General features: G+C 50.2%; 2 long non-coding RNA genes across 2 annotated transcripts; one reads left to right on the top strand and one right to left on the bottom strand.

Moving 5' to 3' along the window:
* Positions 1–6,230: 6,230 nt before the first annotated feature.
* LOC101421243 (uncharacterized) lies at positions 6,231–9,212 on the top strand. Its single transcript, XR_188238.4, has 3 exons — positions 6,231–6,588; positions 6,728–6,855; positions 8,541–9,212. It is a non-coding gene; the product is annotated as an uncharacterized lncRNA (long non-coding RNA).
* Positions 9,213–16,686: 7,474 nt separating this feature from the next.
* On the bottom strand, positions 16,687–22,882 carry LOC131280514 (uncharacterized). The gene is made up of 3 exons (XR_009188128.1): positions 22,804–22,882; positions 20,864–20,922; positions 16,687–16,911 (listed from the first exon to the last, which is right to left on the bottom strand). It is a non-coding gene; the product is annotated as an uncharacterized lncRNA (long non-coding RNA).
* Between the last annotated feature and the right edge of the window lie 238 nt (positions 22,883–23,120).

Raw genomic sequence — 23,120 nt, 5'->3', positions numbered from 1 at the left:
GGGAGGCGTTTAGAAAGGCCAGAATGGCAAGTGAATGTTTAAACCTAAAAGGATGTTCTAAAAGAAGTGAAATCCATCAGACTATTTTAAATTATATTAATACATTCAAAACAATTTCATATCACATTAGAAACAAATCCAAGAGATTCGGTCTTATTTTACTTAATTGTTTACAACTCCCTGTTCTTCTCAACTCATGAAAGTATGTTTTTTCTAAATTTCTTGCATTTTCAAGTTTCAATCAAATTTCCTCTTAATCTTAGTACATCTCACCTGCCAGGTTTCCAGGTGGGCCTGATCCTAGAGACCCACACATTTTAAAAATAACACCCTCCTAATCGCGGAACCTGTGCAGTGGTTGCAGTTCTTGAGTTCTTTGATGGTTGGCTCTTTTCTTTTTCTTTTTTTTTTTTTCAGATTTATTTATTTAATTTCCCTCCCCTCCCCCGGTTGTCTGTTTTCTGTGTCTTTTTGCTGCGTCTTGTTTCTTTGTCCACTTCTGTTGTCGTCAGCGGCACGGGAAGTGTGGGCGGTGCCATTCCTGGGCAGGCTGCACTTTCTTTTGCGCTGGGCGGCTCTCCTTATGGGGTGCACTCCTTGCGCGTGGGGCTCCCCTACGCGGGGGACACCCCTGCGTGGCAGGGCACTCCTTGCGCGCATCAGCACTGCGCATGGGCCAGCTCCACATGGGTCAAGGAGGCCCGGGGTTTGAACCGCGGACCTCCCATGTGGTAGACGGACGCCCTAACCACTGGGCCAAGTCCGTTTCCCAGGCTCTTTTCAATGTCTTGGCATTTCACACGATGGCATTAATTGTGGTGGGGGTAATGGGGGAGAGTTGGTTATTATCTATTCAAATATGACCCTCAGTCCTGGATCTTCCTTAATTAGCTTAACTCTTGAATTAGCTAAAGGTTCCTTTCCTTGGGGAGCTAGAACACTGTGGTATAATCCTCCGTGCCTTCCACGGCTGGTGTCCCTACACTCACGCACCATCGCTCGGCCCTGGGCGGTGAGTGGGAGGAAGTGGAGAACCAGAGGCTGGAAGCAAGAGGGCCAAAAAGCGAGGAACGCAGATGATTCCCCACCACAATAGCCAGGAGAGAATGCCAAGGAACTTGAAAGGCTTCTCTTTCAAGTTGGTTAGCAGGATTTCCAAGGTCAGAAACGTCTTAGCAGCTCTTTCATAAAAATGGTGTCTATGTTTATAAAGACTGGGTATTCCTGGTCATCAAGTGTCTTAGAGTTTTTGGTAACTCAACTCAGTTCTGTTCACAGTTCTAAACACACCAAGTCTCGGTAAGTATCATCCGTGGACTTGGGCTAAAGACGAGCCTTTCTCCTGAAGAGCTCCATCCACCTTGCCGTGATGAATCACCATCCCACGTATGGATAGACGTGGCTGCCTGCACTTCACTTTCAGGGGAAGTACTAAAGGAATTCATTCCAAAGCGTAAAGTCCCACAGCCAGCAAGGGGCGATGCCAAGGCCAGACGCCCACCCCACCCTGCCGACTCCACCTCTCCCTCAAGGTATCACGTGGGTCAGTTTACCTGGCCATAAACCAAACCAAAGGACTCTTTGAAGATGGACATTTTTTCCCCATAAAAAACACCCTTCGGGGAAAGTACACGTTTACCCTAAACATAACACGCATAGCACCATCTTCCTGTTGGGTGTTGGCCCTTGAATTGCTGGTGTGGTATGCGTTCACTTAGAGTGTCCCAACTCCTCCTGACGACAGGGAAACATGAAGCCACACGCGGGCACTGAGGAACCATCGCCTCCACCCGGGTGTTCCCTACGATTTCTTTCAAAACTCATTTGTGTTTGGATTCTTGCTTCGTTTCATGCTTTCAGCAGATCCATAGCTGACAAGCCCAGGAGCTTTGATTCAGAAGCCACTGCACATGCAACAGATTTTCCATGCTCTGTTGGCCTCGGGTGAAGGAAATCCACCTTCGCGTTTCAAACGTGGCCTCCTGGTCTCGCGAAGGTGTTCTTGGGCAGCCTGAACCATACAGGGGCTCCTGCCACTGCTCACAAGGGCACAGCGGTGGCCTTCCAGGGGAGGCATTCGGTGACTGTGGCAAGCGGGGAGCCGCTCTCCAGCTGGCACTCAATAGTGCTAGGTATTTTCAAATCCTTTTCCAAGGCTGGCATCTTCCCTTCCGTTCCGAGAGCCCCTCGATGGGCACCAAATGCTCGAGGTGCCACTCTTGCATGGCCAGCCCTGGCTCCCCCGTGCTTTCCACGGTGAGGCGTGCCAATGGGGCCAGCACCTCGGAGCTTTCAGCAACTTGGACAACCTTCAGGAGTCTGGCTCCCAGACGACAATCCGTATTAACACTGTTTGCCACCCCGGTCACGCAGTGCGAGAGGGTTTCACTTTATAGAATCGTTGAATTTAGGGCCAGAAAAGAACTTAGAAGTCAACACCCAACCTTCTACAAGCGAGAGAAGAGGTTCTAAGAGCTAGCGTGGCTTGCCCAACGTTACACCGACAAATCCTGACACAAGCAGCGATGGACCCCGGGGTGTCCCGGCTCCGCCTGCTCTCCCGGCGTGGGCTCTCTGCCCAGGATGAGGGGTGGGCGCAGGGCCCGCGTCTGGCTCCCTCGTCCTACACACGGGGCTTCCAGCGCCCTGCCCGGGTGTGGCACAGAGGGAAGGCAGGATGAAGGGACCTTGAACCCTTGAGTCTTAAGTCTTTTGATGGAATTAGTGGGGTCTGAAGAAATGGGTGATGGTGGACCAGGGAGCCCCAAACGTGGGGACGTCTGTCCTGGGGCTCACAGAGAAAGGACAGGGCTGGGCAGAAGTATCAGAAGCTTAAAACTGAAGAAAGCATCAGGGCAGAAGGCCTGGCCCCAAAGTGCTGCTCTCTGAAGTCACATTGCCCCAAAAGTCATGTTGGGGGGGGTAGGAATACAGGGCTCTGACCTGACGCTCACCTCTGCACACGCTCCCACCCTCGGCTGACTCTTGAGCCCTGGAAGCATCCCCTCTGACCTTGACTTCTCAGGCAATGACCTTGAATCCAGTCTCCTGAACCCCGCATAGGCCATCACCAAAGCCCAACTTGCACCAAATTCCTGGTCAGGACTGAGCGAAACTGTGCAGTGGAAGGCAGGTCCCACCTCCAGCCTCCCCGCAGCCACAGGGCACTAGGGACTTAAACTCCCGCAAATACTGTAAATAATCTTTCATGCCCTGCAGCAATCTCTTCCCCAGTCACTTAAATACGAAAGTATCTCAAGCATCTGTTCTCGTCCACCTCCTGACTTCCAACCCCCAAGCGAATCTGCCTCCAAGGCACTTCCGAAGCCACAAATTCAAATCCAGAGTGAGGAATTGCCTAGTGGCCCCACCTGAAATCTCCACCTGCAGGCACAAGCTCATTGACTACCCCAGGAGCCCGGAGGTGCCTTGGTCTCCCCCTCTCTGTCCTCTCTACCTCCTGCTCGTTCCATCTACCACCAAGGAGGAAGCTGAGGTAGGAGTCTGCCTCCTGCCTCATCTTCCTCCTGGGCACATTCTCAGGCTGATTGCCACTCTTCCAGCTAGAAGGTGTCCCCCTATGCCCCCAGGTGAGAAGCTGAAGCTCCAGTGACAACAGATGGGAGTTCTCCAGGTCTCAGCATTTGTCCTGCTTCCCACCTCTCCTTCTTTGCATAGGCTGATCTCCCTGCCTGGGACGCTTTGCTCACCTTTTGATGCTGGCACCACCTAACAGCTTTTGAGTCCCAACTCAAAGGGCCCCAGCAGGCTGATCCCAATGAGGGAAGAAGCAGGCGCTCTTGGCCCAGGGCTTCTCTGCACCTGATACTGCTTCTCTAATCGCCTCGATCCACTGAATTGGCATTGTGTAGATTTCCCTCTCCTTTTGTCTACCTGTCTCTCTCTTCTGGACGAGGACAAAGTTGCTGTATCCTGCCCCTCTCCCCCCACCTCCGGGACCCCAGACACTGCAGCACCTCACCCACCGGCCCTCCCTGCGACGATGGAGACCCTCAAGGCTTGGGCAGTCTCACCTTCGTCCTGAGGTCCCCTGCTTCCTCACCCGCCCTTCATTGAGAAGGCCTGAAATTGCTTAAGAATGACAACACGAGTTCCCCCTGGGTTCAGAGCCTCGAGTCATTCCCAACCATCCAGTCTCACAAAAACGTGGGCTGGATCAGCGGGGCGTGCCTCAAGGAAGCCTTCCAAATGGGTGAGCGAGCAGCGGGCTGTTTCTCTGCGACTGTGCACGGCGCCAGCTCGCAGGGTTCATAAACACGGGGTCTGACTCCCGCAGGGCCATCGGGCCCCCCCCCCCCCCCCAGCCCCGGGAGAATGAAGGAGGTCCCACCGAGTGCCCCCAAACATCCTCGACGTTCCAGAAGCGGCCGAAGACGGCTTGGCTGACCGGTACCCAAGGGTGGCCCTGGGCCGAGCAGGAAGCAGCAGAGCCCCTCGGGAAGCAGCTGCCCCATGCCGAAGGCAAGGCAGTTTGGGATTTCCTTTGTTTGTAATCCCAATATCTTCTGGTTCCAGGAATGCGCGACCACTGGCCACAGGAGGGCTGGGGGCGTGAAGCCAAGGCCAGCAGCACCCACGCCCACGCCCTCTGGCCACTCTCGAGGCCAGCAGCACCCACGCCCTCGCCCTCTGGCCACTCTCAGCCGAAGCCTGACCTCCACTGGGTCCCCGCAGGACCAGAAGGGGACACTGAGCGGGCACGCCCGTGGCAGCCACCTAGAAAATCATTGCTCCCATCCACGATCACCCCCACTGTGTGCTTGAGAAGGGTCTTGAAAGCAAGATCCGCTTTGATAGAAAGGCAGGGAGGGTGCGTCCCGGCCTGTTAGGAATCGGTTGTCATTTTCTCCTGACACCCCCTGGATGACGCTAGTTGGTATACAAAAATAGCAAGAACAAATGCCACAAAGCGAAAAGCAAGCTCGGTGTCTGAAGGTTACTGCTTGCTCAGGAAAGCCTCCGAAATAAATGATCTGCCCGGGGACCCTGCCCCAGGAGCAGCACAAAAGCAGCCACCTCCAAAAATGTTTGTGTAGAGCGAGCAAAAACCCGGCGGCACCCAGCCCTTCCCCCACAGCTAACCTCGAGTCCCGAGCAGCCAGCTGCTCCTGAATGCTTACATTAAACTAATTTGTGCTGCTACGTTGCAGCTGCTTAATTTTTTTGTCTGAACTTTATCACCAATAAGTGTTACAATAACAAGCGGTACGATGGTATCGCTGAGAAAGATCCATCAGCCCCCAAACAATGACAGCTTCACAGGACCAGGGCGCAGGAAAACAAAACAAATTAAAGAAGAGGGAGAAAATGAGCCCCGCACTGCCTCTTTAACAGGGGGGAGGGGCGAACTTTTAGTGGGAAAGGCTGGAAAACGCCGCTTTGTTCCCGAGGCCACTCGGCCGGGAGGCAGGGGGATGATTGAAAAGGGTGGCGGCAGGGGAGGAGTTAACAGGAAGATGGGCTTTTGCAAAGGGCGGTGATTTGCAAGGTGAGCCCCCTCGGAAGGGGGACAGGCCCTTTCATCCCAAACGTGCAAGCCACTCTCTCTCACTTGCTCGCTGCGCCCCGAAACGTGGCGCACACCCCACCTGCAGCTTGGGGTGATTCTGAGTCGCTGCAAACCTGACCCTGGGGGCGTGGGCCTCTGGTTCCCCGCATCTTCCTCTGGGTTGTTCTCCCAGCCCAGTGGAACTGCAACAACTCTTCTTCGGGCAGACACCGACACTGACCTGAACTGGTTTAAATTCCTGCCAAACACGCAGGCCCTGCGTTTGCTCCGCTTTGGAATTTGGCTTAGACCATATGTCAGGCATCTATTTGCACTCCGGAATTAGATGAAAGACTCAACCACTTAAAAAAAAAAAAGGCACAAAAAAAAATTAAAAAATAAATAAATAAAGCCTTAGGAATGCGCTGAAACTTTCCCGTTGTTAATTAATCTGAATATGATTAATGTTTTTGCTTGGGCTGTCATCACACCCTCCTGTTTACTGCGGGGGGGACAATTCCATTTCACCCCGCTCAGTAATTACGAAAACAATTCTTTTGAGAGTCGGGGAAGAGCACCCATGTCAGCCCTTTACGGCATTTTTAAAATTCTGTGGTTTGCAGAATTAAGGTTCAAAGTTGATGTTATTAACGTTGAATAATAAAGTTGTTTTCCACAAAGAGAGCCTAAATGTACAAAGAAATGTGCACCCTGGAATCATTTTCTCGGGGCAGGAAGAGGGGAGGGTAGAGATCAAGAGCCGCCCTTGCTGTCCCGCCCTTGCTCTCCCGCCGACGCCCCCACACTCCTGGAGACGCCCCCACACTCCTGGAGCCAGCGGGTAGACCCGGCCACAGGCCTGGCTCGGGGTGCCCCGGGCTACAGCCTGACCCCTGGGAGCCGGGAGATTGTTTGCAGGAGCCATCCGGGAGCCCAGCGGGACCGCTCCGGCCGCTGCCAAATGGGTCACCAGGCAAGCTTCCTGGGGCCTGGAGGTGGCGCGGGGCCACTGCAGCGAGGACCACCCCTCCGTCAGCCCTGAAACCCCCTTAACCCGTGGGGAGGAGTCCAGGTTGGAGGTCAGTTGGCGGGGGGCCCACCCCACAACTCACTTCTCCTTTCCTTTCCTTTTATTTCTCCATTCTAAGTCTTTCTTTTCTTTCATTCTGTGTTGTTTTATCTAAAAACTTCCAATTTTTTTTTTTTCTGATTCTTCAGCTAAGACAGCAGAAGAGATGATTTATTTTACTTCTGGCCATTGTTAACACTTGGCCATAACTGAGAACAGAGCTAGTCCGGAACGTCACGGGTCAACGGACCAAAGGGACCGCTTCCGAGTGAACAAGGTGGGTCTCTCAGAGGGGGTCACGAAGTCTGACGACCGCTGGGAGCTCTGGACCCGGTGTGTAGAGTTCTAGAGAGCAGCGCGCAGTCAGGACAGGTTCCCGGGCCTCCGGCATTCGGCATGCCTGCTCCCCTCGTCTCCGTGGGCGCTCCCGCTCACGGTTTCCTTGGACCTCTGCCTCAGCTTTCTTCTTTTGCGCTTCCGTCCTGGCCCTCATGGCGCGGAGGTTTCCCACCGAGATGGCGCTAAGGCCGAGCGAGCCCTTCCAAGATTGGCAAGCACTCCATTCCCGCCTTTCTTAGCGCTAAAATCCGTGGCTCCTTTCGGTTGCCCTTGGACGGGGTCAAAAGGCTTCCCCTGGCAACTGGACCGCCGGTCACCACCTTGGCCGAGAATTTAGGAAACCATCTGGTGGCTCCACCTGCTCCTTCAGGGCTGGACCAGCCCAACGAGGACGCTTGGGGCCTCTGTGTAGGGGGGCACAGTTGGTGCGGATGGCAGGTAGAGAGACTCCAGCGGTCACAGATGCACGCCCGGGGCAGTGCCTGTCCTCACCCAGGCGCTGGGAGGCCCGTCTCCTTCCCTCTCAAGCAAGCCCCTCGATGACAGAGGGACTTCACCACTGGCTGCGAGGCACCTCACGGGGCTGAGCGGTTGAAATTGATGGCTTTCCTTCTCAGTTGAGCCTTCTCCAGAACAGCAGCAGATTAGAGCAGGGGTCTAAGAAATCCTACACTAGGGCCAGAATTCAGGAAGCCAGCAAGGGCTCTGGTCACAGGTTCCGTCATCCCTTCTCTGAACCTCCCTCAACCTTGACTTTGCAAGAAAGCGTCTCGTGATCGGGGAAGTGGGACCAGTTCATGGGGTCTGCAGTGAAGTAGCTTTCAATTCACAGCATCAACGCTTGTAGTCAAAAGCTTGAAAGATAGCGTTTCCTGCAAAGACCAAGTGTGGCAAGTATTTTACATGAGGGAGGAGGAAAAATTTTGTTTTGCATTTTTGCCTACGTAGGAGAACAGAAGCCAAATTATAAAGTGGCAAAAGTCAGATGTATAGCTATCTTTTTTAAGTATTTTGCCTAATAAAATGATAAAGTCCAAATAATTCATTGAAAATTTAAACCACGGTTAGTATTAATATAATTAATTAATGATATAATTATAAAAATATAATTAATATAACTGATTAATTATATAAATATATTGTAAGGTATTGTCAGTTACGTTGTATCCCCCAGAGAGATACGTGCAGGTCCTAACTCCAGTCCCATGAACAGGGATGCATTTAGACATTTGAAGATGTGGTCAGTTGAGAGAAAATGGGATTAGGGTGGCCCTAAGCCAATGACAGGGGTTCCTCCAAGAGGAAACTTAGTCACCAACAAACAGGCAGAAAAGGGGAGAATAGGCCTTGTGAATCCAGGGGCAGATCCTGGACCGATGAAGCTACAAGCCAAGAACGCCGAGGATGGCCGCCACCAGCAGAGGCGGGAAGAGGCGGGCAGGGGCCCCAAGAGCTCTCAGGGGCGCACGCTCTCCCAGCCTGATGTCACCTTCCCTTCTCAGCCACCCAGCTGGAGGGACTTCATTACGGCAGCCCTCGGAAGCTAAGGCAGAGATTTTTCCTCCTAAGATCTTAAATAGTATTAAATTTTTACCAGTAACCCATTCTATGTTGCATTTGCAGCACAGGTGAAGAAAGGAATTTTGATCATGCAGAAGCTTCCAGGGAACAGGACTGAACGGCAAGAGTCTCACAATTCTTCACTCCACTAGGGCTTTTTATTGGGTTTGATATCGAGGGGACTACACTGGCGTCCCGTGACTTGAAGCAGCCTGGAGAGCTCTCCCTGACCAAGAGGTGCCCCCGGTTCATCAAGGGATTAGGCGGCAAAGCAGCACAGCTGACCTCCCCCAGCTGGCGCGCCCCTGGCTACACGGAATCCAAAGTGACGGCGGCAGGGCGAGCAGATGCGAGTAAGACGCCGTGAATGGACACGTCTACAGGCACAACCCGGCCATGCCAGGGCCCACCGCATGCTTAGGATACCTTGGAAATGTCTGAATGTCTTTTAAACTAAAAGGAACTAAAGAATTTTTAGATTAAAAAAAAAATGTTTCATGGCAAGTGGCTGTGGCTTAATCGATTGGGCTCCCGTCTACCATAGGGGAAGCCCTGGGTTCGCCTCCCAGGGCCTCCTTGTGAAGGCAGGCTGGCCAGCGCCTGCGGAGAGCTGACAGCCCGTGCCCACGGTGAGCTGATGCAGCAAGATGACACAACAAAGGGAGACAAGCAGACACAGAAGAACACGCACCGAATGGACACAGAGAGCAGACAGCAAGCAAGCGGCAAGGGGGGGAGGGAATTAAATAAAATACATCTTTGAAAAAAAAGTTTCAATATGTGATATTGATATATGTGTCTTTGCACCGACACAATTATATGAAAATAGTTTTTAATATTTTTCAGTGGAGGAAGGGGCCCACGTGCCTGCATTCGTGCCCTGTGGCTGCTGTAACAGCTTCGCACCGTGGCACAACTCAGCCTTGGTACCTGATGGCTCAGGTGGTCAGAAGCCCCCGGGGGCTCCTGCGGGGCTGCCATCGAGGCACGGGCCAGCCTGAGCTGCATCGGGAGGCCCCAGCGGAGAACGCCTTCTGGACGCTTCCTGCAACTGGAGGCGCCCCTTCCTCCACCTTCGAGGCTGTGGTGGCATCACTGTGACCTCCGCGTCTGCCCGTTCGTGTCCTTCTCTGACCCTGACCCTCCTGGCCCCTCATTAAGACCCTGTGATGACACCAGACCCCCCATAACCCAGGAGCATCTCCCCACCCCAGGGTCCCTAACTCCGTCACGCCTGCCAAGTCCCTGTGTAAGGGAACACGGCCCGAGGTTCGAGGATTGGGGTGTGGACACTTTTGGGGCCCTTTTCAGCTAAGTGAGTGCCTTGGCCGTGGAGGTCCCCTGGGGCCCCTCGGGGGGGGGTGAGTCACCATGAGCGCAGAGCACTGAAAGGAGGGACAAGGGGCTGGGGCGCTTGGGACCCTAGAGGAGGGCGCCTGGACGGGCTCCCTGGGCTGCAGAGCTGCTGGGGCCGGCTAACCTGGCTGTGACCGTAGGCCACCAGGACGTGGCGTGAGAGCTTTGGGGGCAGGCCTGCGCAGACCCAGATCCCGCCGGCGCTGGCGCTAAGACCAGGGGCTGCCTTCACGGAGCCCACCACCCAGAGGCAAAGCTCAGCTTGCACGGGGGTCGGCCAGGTGCACCCCACGAGGTCCTCCTCGCCTCTGCCCCCCTCCGCGGGGGCTTTGGCCCAGCACGCAGCAGGCATCGGACCCCGTCCCTGCTGAGGGTGCTCTGGAAGAATGCGAGGCCTTCAGGAAGCACGAGGAGCAAACTCCCTGAGGCTTCTCACAGGCCATGCTCTGGCCTTTCTGCTCTCTGCGTGGCCCAGAAGGAGCCCTGGCACAGTCCAGTGCGGGCAGGAAGGTGGTTCGGGGTTGGCCCAGGCACGCCTCTTGGGCTCGGCCAGATCAGAGGCGCTGTCCACCCCCTCCGGGCGTGGCGAGAGCATTGCCGAGGCCTCTCCGCCTGCTCACTGCCCTCTTGAGGTTCAGGGTCCAGTCTGAGGGGGAGCCTCTGGGACTGCACCCCCCACCCACAGTGGAGAATGGAGACTGCAGACTGACCCCACCAGCTCATCCACTTCAGAGGGAACTTTCTAAAGCCAGCACTGACAGCCTCAGGCCAGTGGAACAGGACCGTCAAGCTCCCGTGGCGCCCGCGTGGACGCTGTCTCCAGGGTGGACAGGGCTGCCCCGAAGCTACTTCTCGGAGGCCAGAGCAGTGGGGTCTTGAGGGGTCACTAAGAATCTGCCCGACACATTTTCCAGATTGGAATCCAAATTACAAGAAGAACGTGGAAGGCAGCAATTCCTGGCACTGCAACTGGCAGGGAAGTGACGTTCACAAAAACAAGCCAGTGAAGGATGCCCCAGCAGCTTTCATCCGCAGCTGGCCGGGGAGCCACAGGCCCACGGTTTCCGCACTCCAAGGGGTTTCTCCCTCTCTAACATTGTGGAACTGCTCCACAGCTCTTTGTTTTCCCTTTACAAATCTAGAAACAGCCCCAGAGATGGCAAGTCCCCAGGCATTTCACCTTTCATCAGATATTTGGCACAGACACGTTTGCAATCTAGTGTTGAAGCTAAACCACAGCTGGGCAACATCTGTAACGGTGGGTTCTAATTTCACCTCCCTGGTAGCCCCGTCCTCTCTCTCACCATCTATGAAATGGATACAGCAATAAGAAACCAAGTCATGACATTATTTCTGAGGAATAATCACTGACGGAATTGTATAAAACCCTCAACAGTCTAGGCAATAAAAAGGCACATTTCCCAGTGACAGGCTCATGAAAAACATTTTCTTCTAAACCAGGGGTTCTGTGTTTAACAACGGGTCCGTGAGCTTGAATTGAAATTCAAAAATATTCTTGTGGGGACACATTGGTGTAGGTGTGATATATTTATTAAATAACACACAGTATAGTGTGGGCTAAGTAAGGGGTCTGTGGTTTTCACCTGACCAGCACAGGGGTCCGTGGAACAAAAAAGGCTCAGAACCCCTGTTCTAAACTAACGCACGCTTTCCACAGGATAGACTGAAATGTAAACCCAGCAGGAAAACAGAGAAGCACATCTAAATCTGAATTTGAAAATCAGAATGGTGTCACAATCACAGCACATCTAACAGTTTCATCTTATTTGTTAATGTATATTGTTTTCCTTACCATCATGAAAAAAAAAACATATCACAGAAAACTACTTTAAAGGTAGCCTACCACATGCTTTCTGAGTCTTTCGGTGCAAGATTTGGGTTCCCAAAAACCACTCCGAAGGAAAACTCGGAAGCATTTTTACTGTCCTTTATCCGTTTGAGTTTGAGTATTTGAAATAGTTTTGAAATGTCTTCCTTCTCTGCAGCCTGACCATAGAAAGCTTACCGGGGGAAGCAGCTGAATCAATAAGAAAAAGTTGACCATAACGGTGTGAACCCCACACGCCATCCCTGCCTGGAGAGAACTGAAGTGGGAGGGGGTGGTGAAGATGCAGAGAGAAGTTAACTGGAAGTTTGGGCTATTTTATTTTTAATGAAAAAAATAATTCCGGGCCACCGATGTGTAGCTATGGTAATTAGCACAAAGAAGAGGTTTTCAAAAGAGAAAGCGCCAAGCCAGGGAGGTCAGGGTGTTAAATGGGCTTTCTGCAGAGAAATTACATGGTAACACTTCGGAGAGAAGATTTAGGGAAGCTGCAGGGAGGACCTGCTGAGAGCTGTTTGGCCACAAACTGTAAAAAGTTCTCTCTTTGTAATTCCTTCCACCTCACCTCTGCAGAGCAGGACGGGGGGCCCGCAAAGCCCCTGAGCGGCGGAGACTCGCAGCCGGCCAGCGGTGGCCAAGAAGAGAAAAGACCCCAGGTGGGGGGGCGTCCTTTTATTCCAGAAATATTCTCTGACATTCCCCAGCCTTTTCCCCCCACGTTGCCACCGTAACACGGGGTGGGGGGGGGGGGGCCGCCGTGCCGGCTTGTTCTGCTATTTTCGACATGAGTCAACAGGTCCTCGCAGACAAACATTTCCACATTCCAGCGCGACCTGTTCCCGTGCGCCCCTCGCCGTGCGCACCCGCGCGCCCGCACGCACCCCGCCGGCGCCCCCGCCGCCCACGCCGTCCTCCCCCCGCGCATCTGCCCGCTCACCGACTCTTTCCAGCCCGTGCTGCCCCCACACCACTGACCCGGGGCCCGTTTCCTGCCACGTGACGGGACCAAGGCTGCAAACTGAAATGCTCGTAGCTCCGGCACAGTGGACACCGCAAGAGCTGCAAGGAGGAGAGCCTGGGCAGGTGGCGGGGAAGGGAATGGGGAGAGCCGCAGCCTACCAAAGCACCCGCTGCCCTCCCCCGGTGGAAACGCAGGATCTGCAGATCCACAAGGTCCCTGGACGGCCCAAGGGCTCTGTCGAGATGGAGAGACACCATTCTGTATCGGCCTCCTCCATGAGACAGTCATTGCAATATTTACACCCAGTGGGAGAAACAAGTCCTAACCGCCCCCCACCAGCTGCGAAAGTCCAGAACTCTTTGCCTTGCTCCCACCTCTCCTCTCTGAGGGGCTGGGATTTCCTAGTCAGGGGGCCCTTTCTCCCAACAGCTTCACGGTGACATCAGAGGGCCGCGGTTCCAAATGCCAGCATCCAGGGCCCCAGCACGCCCACCCCCTCACCTCCGCCAAGGCAAGCCTCCTCTCTCTTAGAGAGGGAGAAGGGGGAAGCAGTGCTCCCCTCCTACTAGTATTCTACTTCTACCCCAGGAAAGAGCTGCCCTCCAGCCTTTGCTGGGGGAGGTGGGGCGTTGTTTTCCCCTTTCCATGCTGAGGTGGGCTGGAGGAGCTTCAGCCGCCCGCCCACCACCACGTCTTATGCTACCAACTCCTCCATCACATCAGCCCTGCTCCAGAGGGGGAGGGTTATTTTTTTGGCATCGTTTGGGAATTTATTGAAAAGTGCTTCCCAGGACTTAGAAAGGATGGAAAACAACAAGTGAAGGATCAGGGCCAAGTTATGCAAAGTCAGCTTAAGAACGAGAGAATGGCTTTATGGAAAGATGAGTCAGTTGAAGGGGATGCAGTGCCACGGAAGCTGGGGTTGGAGCGGTGCCTGGGGCAAATGGTGGCAGGCCCGTCCAAGCCTTCCCCAGAAAGGTGGAAGTCCCACTGGAAACCCATCTTTCTGGGGGAGAGGAATGGAGAGTGTGTGGCCACCAGACCTTAACTAATTCTGATCCCATCGGCAAGACTGTGGCCATCCTGGTTTGAATGACTCAAGCTAGCTTAAAATGGATGCTGCTGAACATCCAATGTATCTAAATCCACTCTTCTGATGCTACCCTTACCAAACTTTGAATTATGATTTGACTTCCCTTAAAGCTTGATTACAGCAAAGAAAGGGCTAATCCTGCAGCTTCCACTCTTCTGGCTGGCTGTGCTGTTAGCCTCTCACCGCAGATAAATAGTTGGCTTTCTAAGTTTTATGCAAGTCTTCAAAGTTGGGTTAATGTGAATCTCCCCAGAGAGTGGGAGATGCCCTCAAGATGCTGACAAATCAATCTGAAGAATAAAGACAGACCAAGATGAGTGCATCATCAGACCAAAGCTTGCCCAGAGAGAGCCCAAGCCCATATGTTCTGATACCCACACTGACATTAATGTGGGGTTATAATTCATCTCCACAGATGGTGGCCCATGAAACTTTCAGGGCACCTTAGAAATATTTACATACTACCTGAGAATGCCATGGGACTAGCAAAGGATGTTTGTTAAGTTATCAAGGGGGATTCACCTATCTATTTGTCAACAACTACCTTCTGTGTTCCTTCCACACGACTGCACTGTGAGTTTTGGTGGGAGATGCAGAAGCGAGCACGTGCCATGGTGGGAGCTGGGGCTGGAATGGGAGGGTGTAAGAGATGCAGTGTACAGAGGAAAAGAGGGGCCCGGCTCCTCTGGGGAACTCGGGGCAGAATGTCAAGTGACGTCAGATTAGAGCTGGGACTTGAAGGATAGGAAGAGTTTGGCCAAGTAAGGGATCTGGGAGAGAATCTGGTTGCTTCAGCAAAATAAAATGGCAGAAGGCAGAGAGCAGTTAAAACAGAATGAATGACAAGGAGAAGGAGCAACTTTGACTCTGCTGATAGTTAAAGGTAAGTAGGTCCTTAGCCCTGTGACCATGGGCCAGCACCATTAGCCAGGTTCCTGTTAGAAAGGCAGAATCTCGTGCTCCATCTGAATCAGACCCAGGAGCCATAATCTGCCTTTGGCCTAGTTGGAGAACTCTGTGTATTTCCATGTAGATGGATGATACAGATCAAAGTAAGAAATACCAGTTGAGTTTAACCAGTAGGTAGGGCTAGACAGACACTCTGGTTAGTATTTATCATACAAAATGGTAAGTCGGAAGAATCTAAGATTTGAGAGATAGGAGATTTGCATATCCAATGTGTTTCTAACAGCAAGGTGGAGAATGAATTGGTTCTAAGACAAGTTCACTACTTCTCAAAAAAAAAAAAAAAAGTCTAAACCCAAGCAGGGGCCCTGGTAATAAGAGAGAGAAATTGGGAGGCTTTTAAGAGGCAGGCAGGACAAGAACTAGTGATCGGGTAGCCTGAGGGTTATGGGAAAGAGGTAAGAAAGCTATAATTCTCTATCTCCTCTCCTGTGTTTCTTATTGGATGAGGGCATGAGTCAGAAAACAAATAAGGAGGGGTGAGGGCACAGCACATTCAAGCGATCAGGCCCACCTCAGACCTGTCCAAGAGGAGGAGCCTGTGCACGTGTGTAGAACCATCCACTCACACTGACCCTGGGCTGAGGGAGATGCCAAGGGGCAGGAATGCCGAGGGGCAGGGATGCCCGGGGGCAGGTCGGAGAGCAATCAGCCCAGGTAGGAAACGATGCCCTGGACAGGATGTTGTTTTCCAGGGAGGCTGTGTAGTGTGAGAAGAGAAAGTCTGCCTTCAAGAAATCCTTCCTCTGCTTATTTTTCCACAAAGTCCTCTCGTCCTTCACCAGCACAACCCTTCTGGGTGGCTCTTGCCACTCCTGGTGAAGAGCAAGTTCAAGTTTCTAGAGTTTTTGTGACAGCCTCTAAAGGATACCTGACCAAACTCCTCTTTCCCTGGGGTGGTCCTTTGGACCAGATGACTGCATCGGGATCTGATTTTTAAACGCATGCCACAGGACATCCTCTGTGTGCCCCCTCCTAAGAACGACCTGTGCATCTGACAAGACTGTTTTCCTAGAACCTGCACCTAGAGCCACGCAACGAAGCTCTCATCTCCCTAGTAATTCCCCATGCGCTTGCCCAATAGGAGGAAGCAGGTAACCTGCGTGTTGACCATTCTACCACACAAGCGAATGGAAAGCCACCAGTGCTCTCCATCAAAAGACACCTTCAAGCCCGGGATGAAGTGTTATGATGTCTGAGATTGTCTTTAAAATAGTCCAGTGGAGTTCAGGAAGAGAGGGAAAGGATGGGATAGGAGTATATATAAAACAAGACTGAACCTGAGCTGATGCTTGTCGAAGCCTGGTGAATAGTCCATGGGGTGACTTTTATCTAGGTTACAGTTTAAATTTTCCATAATAAAAAATTTAGGAAGAAAAAGCAGGAATGATGATCAAAGAGCAGCTCTAACATTTTGGTATTGCTCTGGATCAGTCAGATTTCTAAGGACACAAAGTAAATAACAGTTTTATCTATGGGTTTGCCGATAGTCGCAAACTATCACTCCTTGCTTAAGGCATTTTTGTCATTCCAGTTAATCCAAATCATTCAACACATTCATTAACATTTTACTTACTACATCTTCCAAATCATAGTTAACAGAAATAAGACCAAGTATTTTATGGTGGCATAAATCACTGGGAAAAACCTTTTCAGTTATATAGTTGGTCAAAAGCAGTAAATGATACTAATTCTACAAACCCAGCTCAAGAAGATCCTCAGTGGATCCATAAGGTACATTAATTCCATTTAAATTTCTACATATCACATTGAGATGTCTCCAGGAATTCAAAAACACCAAAGTTAAAAAGAGAAAGTATAATGACAGTTATGTCTAATTTGGCTTTTAATTTATTGTGAGAGAGTTTCCATAAGAAATGCTGACAAACATAGCTTCAAAATCTTAGTTTGTCATTTAGAAACAAATCATTAAAAAAAGATCTTTAAAACATTTCTTTTTTTTTTAGCAGAGATGCAAAAATCCCTAACGTCAAGCAAGCAATGCAATATGTGTTTATTTTTTTAAAGATTTATTTATTTTTTTATCCCCCCCCCCCCTTGCGGCTTGTTCCATCCTTTGCTGTCTCTTCTCTGTGTCCATTTGCCGCTCATTTTTTCTGTATCTGCTTGTCTCCCTTTCCTGTGTCATCTTGCTACGCCATCCCCGCAGCGCACAGGTCGTCAGCTCTCCGCAGTGCATGGGCGAGCCTGCCTTCACAAGGAGGCCCTGGGATGTGAACCCAGGGTATGGTAGACGGGAGCCCAACTAGTTGAGCCACAGCCGCTTCCATATGTATTTATTTTTTATGCCATAACATGCACTTAACACAAGAAGAAATGATTAACAAAGTGATGGTAATATTATATATTGCTGTGAAAAGGATTCTTGAGTCTAAAAACAGGTAGGATGGGAAACTATTAATACTGTTTTCAATCTACACTGATATACTTATCCAAATATACTTGAGTAAATGTTATATAAAATGAAAATCTTCTATGTAGGCTTGACTATTCTATGAAAATCACATATTCCCTCTACTACACCATCTGCGCAGGTCGTTTGCCTCTCTGCACCCTCTCTTCCCCTAGCTGTGCTGCGCTGCAGGGGGCAAACTGAGAACTACATTTCCCAGAGTCCCTTTCACACTGACTTCCTGTTAGGCTGGGCCAATGGGAGGCACTGGTGGGAGACTTGAGGGTGGGGAGAAGGGAGAAGCCAGAGTATTTCTCCCCCAATCTCTCTACTTTAGGGAGTAGCTATGTCTCCTCCAGATGCCAGGACCCTCTCCCTCTCTGGTCCCAGCCCCTGTAGACGACCCTTTGCTTTGTGACCCCAGGGTGTGGTCCCAGAACCCACCGGGGGTCTTGGCCTCTGTGGCACTGCATCCTTCTGTGTCTCCTCCAGACGTGAGCGAGGGAGAGGGGTCTAGCAGGCCCTTGCTAGTCTCTAGGTTGCCTGGCTTTGCAGCTCTTCCCATACCTCCATAAAGATTTCCCCATAATCAATATTTTTACTGAACTGTACCTGTAATAGGCTCTGTTTTCTGACTAGGTCTTGACTCATCTACTTACTTTTGCAATTTTAGAGTCTTAAAATAAAGTTATTATATGTGTCGGTTTAATTTGTACCCTTACAAAATGATTCTATTTATGTTTATGGTCAAGTATATCTTAAATATTTGCAAGTATTCTTAACATCAATTTTTATTATTTTACTGAGTACTGATGAAAGATTGTTGCAAGACATTGGGAGGGAATTTTTATTCTAAAAATCAGTGTCAGTGCTGTTTTGTTTCTCCCAGACATTCGTGCAATAGTTATACCTTAATTTCTTACTAAATACTAAAAATAGATCTTAAAATGTGAATCCTCCTATAAAGAAACTTACCACCTTGCTATAGAAAATTGACATACGCATTGAAAAAGACAATAGGATATTTATAAACATATATTTGCCTTACACATAATAGCTACATAAGTCTTTACATGTTTGTGCATGTAAATCAAGTCACTTTTTTAAGTGACTTAAGTAATTTGCATTAAGTAATGCAAAATATAAGCAGTATAAAGGGTAATAAAATAATGCGATGCTATCCTACCCCCTTCTCCCAACAATTCCCTCACAGCTTTGCTCATTGTATTCCCCAGGGTGGATATGATTAACAGCTAGTGTATGTTCCTGGAGACATTTTTCAATACATGTATTAATCGATTCATTTATTCAATGAAAATTTTAACTGTTATGCAAGACACTTTTTAGGCACTGAAGGGAAAGCAATGGACAAAAAAGACGGAGCTGCTTTTTTCATAAAAAACATAAAATAATAATGAAAAAACATAAAAACTAAGTGCAGTTGTTGAAAAGGCTAAGAAGGAAAATAAAGCAGCATAAGGGACACAGGCGACCAAGGTGGAGGGCCGGGCAGGTTTCCTACTGCGGCAATTTCTCAGGAACACATTCATCTCTAGGTTTAGGGATGTAAGTGTTTAAATAGTTGACAACCACGTTTTTTATTCTCTTGGCATGGGAAAATGATCTAGATAATCTCTTGTGATTCCTTTCCTTCCGATCACTTTATTATCAACAACTTCATAATTACCCACATTATTAACTCTATTTTTAGATCTATGTTCAAAATGTAATATTCATGGAATTCTCTTTCATGGTCCTTTCCCCTGATTCTCTTTCCATTCTAATCAACAGATTCTTCTTCTGTTCCCTGGACTGCCAGCTATGCCAATTATTGCCATGGGTCACGTAGGCACTCAGTGTGGGAAGAAATACATGTTTATGCTGGAAAAGCTATGCATATTGACAGTTTCACTACACCCTTCTCAGATTCTCAGAGTGCCTGACACACCTAGCACCTCCTTCCCTAAGCTCCGGACACACCCAGGGCTAGGTATGAGAACCACCTGGCCACAGATGAGTGGGCAGGGCAGGGGTCAGCTCCCCAGTCGAGGGCAGGGGACTCCAGACTGGCCATCCGCAATGTCCTAAACCAAGCACCTTAAGCCAGGTCTCATCAGAGGGTCTGGGACCACAAAGGGAGGGGTTGTCCACAGGAGCTGGGACCACAGAGGGCGAGGGTGCTGGCATCTGGAGGAGACACAGCCACTCCCTACAACAGAGAGATGGGCCAAGGGGGTAGAAATGCTCTGGCTTCTCCCTTCTCCCCACCCCCAAACCTCCCACAAGTGCCTCCCATTGGCCAAACCTGACAGGAAGGCAGTGTGAAAGGGATTCTGGGAACTGTAGTTCTCCGAGTTTGTCCCCTGCAGCACAGCACTGCTCAGGGAGGAGAGGGTGCAGAGAGGCAAATGACCTGTAAGACAGGGAATAATATGTGCTCTTGGTAGTCAGGTCTATATGGAACATGTGGACCTGAGGATCACAGCCCCGACAACAGCACAGCTCCATGGAAATAATAAGCAGTCAAGGTCGTGAAGCAACGCAAGCCGCACATGATAAGAAGACGCGAATAAAAGTAGTGAGAGAGGCCCCTGGGGACAGAGCAGCGTGAAGATCTTTCCAGCGACAGCCTCCTCTTGGAGAGGCTGCTGGGCCACCAGGTCCCCCAGCACCTTCCTAGAGCTTCGGGGGTCCAAGTGCCCAGACCTACCTGGCCCATGAGAGCTGAGCTGGTTTCGGGTCCTTCTGGCTTCCCCGGAGTTTGTTGTACATAAAGCCCTGCTACCTGCAGTCGCCCGGCTGTCATAAAGGAGGATTCAGACTGCATTGGAAGGAGTTTGCCAACATCACTCAGGTGCCAAGCCTCTCTTCCCTGCTGGCTGGTGAGGCCAGTGACCAATAACACGTCTCAAAGCTCCACACATGCTGGGTACTCAGGCAGCACAAACGACATGACCACGGGGTCACATCCTTCCCAATGTTCTGGATGAAGGCTTCCAGGAAGTCCCACCAGAGCCATGATTAAGAGCAGAGTCCACCTAGGTTCACCTCCCAGAACTGGCTGAGAAGCTGTGGAACCCTGCATGAATCCTTTCCATCCCCCATGCCCCTGCTTGTCACATGTGAAATGCGGATATTAGTAGCTCCCCTGCCTCAGAGAATTGTATGAGGACTCAGGGAGTTAATATGCGTAAAATGCTTATCACTATATCAATATTAATGTTTAGAGCTTGTGGCAGTCAACCTCGTGGACTGTATGAATACAAGCCTTGAGGAGGGTAAAAAGAAACAAAATGGGGAAGTGGACTTGGTCCAATGGATAGGGCATCCACCTACCACATGGGAGGTCCATGGTTCAAACCCCAGACCTCCTTGACCCATGTGGAGCTAGCCCGTGTGCAGTGCTGATGTGTGCAAGGAGTGCCGTGCCACGCAGGGGTGTCCCCCACATAGAGGAGCCCCACGCGCAAGGAGTGTGCTCTGTAAGGAGAGCCATCCAGCGTGAAAGAAAGTGCAGCCTGCCCAAGAATGGTGCCGCACACACAGAGAGCTGACACAACAAGATGATGCAACAAAAAGAAACACAGATTCCCGGTGCCGGTGATAAGGATAGAAGCCATCACAGAAGAACATACAGTGAATGGGCATAGAGAGCAGACAATGGGGGGGGACTGGGGGGAAAGGGGAGAGAAATAAAAAAATAAATCTAAGATTTAAAAAAAAGAAACAAAATGGTACCGGGTATATTTACCTTCACACCGGTGCTGCTGCTTCACACTGAACGAAGGCTCCCGCCAGGACTGTGAGCTCCTGGAAGGCAGGAAGCATGTTTATTTGCAAGTCCATGTCTCCTAGCAGCAGGCACATAGCAGGTGCTAGAGAATATTTGTTAAATGGATCAACAAATAAATGACTCATCTAAGCCCACATGGCATTGTCAACACTGTTAATATACAGCATGGCCCCACTTTTTTCTTGGTCCTCTTTCCAATTCTGATTGCACCTACTTACCTTGCTGCTTCATTTACCTGTAGATATATAACCTGTAGCAGAGCAAGGGGAGTCAGCCCCGCTGCAGCTGTCATCCTGCGCAGTGAAATGCTTCTCCCATGCACAAGTCTTTATTGTCTGTGGTAGTTTGAGCCCTTTGTGGGCCTCAGAAAATTATGTTCTTATATTGGTCTGTTCCTGTGGATGTGAACCTATTGTGAACCTTATTAGATCAGAGTCAGTTAAAAGCCATTTGATTCAATTACTCAGTAAGGCATAACCCAGGGTGGGTCTTAATCCTTTTGCTGGCGTCCTTTATACATGGAAAGAATATACAGAGAAAAAGCCCGCAGAGACAGAGAGAAATTCCTTGCAGCTGAAAGAGAAGCTGCCAGTAGCCAGAAGCTGAAATCCAACGAACACAGAAGCTGAGAGGAAGCCACTGAAGCCAGAAGCTGAAAACATCGAGGCCCGGAGGAGAGGGGGGAGACAAGTGGACACCACCGCGTGCCTGCTGGCCCACAGCTGCAGCTCGAGGAGAAAACTTATCCTGATATTGCCTTGATTTGGGCACTTTCACAGCCTCAGAAAGTAAAAATAAATCCCCATTGGAAAGGAGGATTTCTGGTATATTGCCTTAGCAGCCTTTAGCAAGCTGAAACATGGTCTTTTTATTTTTAACCAGGAATATTGTGGGAGGTGGGAGTAGTGTTGTTTTTAATTTTATTGTGGTAACATACATATGGCACAAAATTTGCCATTTGGCCATTTATAGGTGAACCATTCAACAGCATTACTTACAGTCAAGCCATTGTGTGACCATCGTCACCATCCATCCTCAAAACTCTTGCATCCCCCAAATAAGAACTCTGTCCCCGTGAAGCAGTGCCTCCCCACTCCCCCTTCTCCAGCCCTACTTTCTGTCTCCACAAATTTGCTATTCCTAGATATATCATATAAGTGGAATCATATGATATTTGCTCTTTTGTGTCTGGCCCGTTTCACTCAGCACGATGCCGTCCAGGTTCATCCACACTGTGTCATGTATCAACACTTTGTTGCTTCTCTCGGCCGTGTCTATTTTTAATTGCAACCAATTTCTTGTGGCTTTTCTTCATTCCAGTTTCTGCAAGCAGGGTGGGACGAGCCTGGTTCCACAGTGGGTCCCGGTAGATGGCCTCTGAGTCTGTCACGATTGGTTTATCACAAGTTGCGTGTGCACGTGGGGCAGGCTGGCTTTTCCGAGGCATCTTTAGATCTTTTTGCCACATCCTTTGCCCCAGTGCTAAGAGGAAGCCAATGATCTCTCCTGGCCTGTGCCACAGATGTTTTTCACATCAGTGCCATCTGTGATCCCCATGGAAAGGGTAGTTAAAATCTGTTGCATCTGTTATTGGACCTATCTTTGTAGCAGAAGTAATGAAATTTGGCTTCCAAATGAATTTGTCTTTATGTAGATAGCCCCAAAAAACCTGCCATTGAAACCCAAAAGGTAAACATCCTGGGACATAAAACCAAAAACAAATGTGGGGAAAAAGTGTTCTTTTTCAAGGAAGAAGCACGACAAGTTTGAAAAACAGCAACTCCAGCAAGTATCTATAATCTAAATTGGAAGAAAATAAAATTGTGGAAAGTATCATTTTATTGGCAGACCTAGAATCGCAGAAGAGTGAGTTGAGCACTTGATAACCCAGAACTTACCATCACTATTTTTGAAGTGAAATTGGGAGATTCCAATCTGCTTCAGTTTGGTTCTTGTGTCAGTTTGAAGTTCTTTTCTAAATCCCAAAAAGAAAACAATTATGCCTTTGAACTAATCCATTCCTGCGGGTACGTGGCCCTTGCTTGGACTATGTCAGTGAATCTCCGCCTTCGCTGGGTCTGAGATAAATGGAGACACACAGAGAGAAAGGAAGCTGCCATTTTTGATTCCGCCATGTGAGAGAGAGAGGAAAGCAGAGAAGCCCGGAGACTGAGGGAAGAGGCCCAGAAAGAGACACACCCTATGCCTGGTTGCC

The sequence above is a fragment of the Dasypus novemcinctus genome, chromosome 11, assembly GCF_030445035.2.
Source record: "Dasypus novemcinctus isolate mDasNov1 chromosome 11, mDasNov1.1.hap2, whole genome shotgun sequence".
Taxonomy (NCBI): Eukaryota; Metazoa; Chordata; class Mammalia; order Cingulata; family Dasypodidae; genus Dasypus; species Dasypus novemcinctus.
This window is presented reverse-complemented; position numbering and strand designations above follow the sequence as displayed.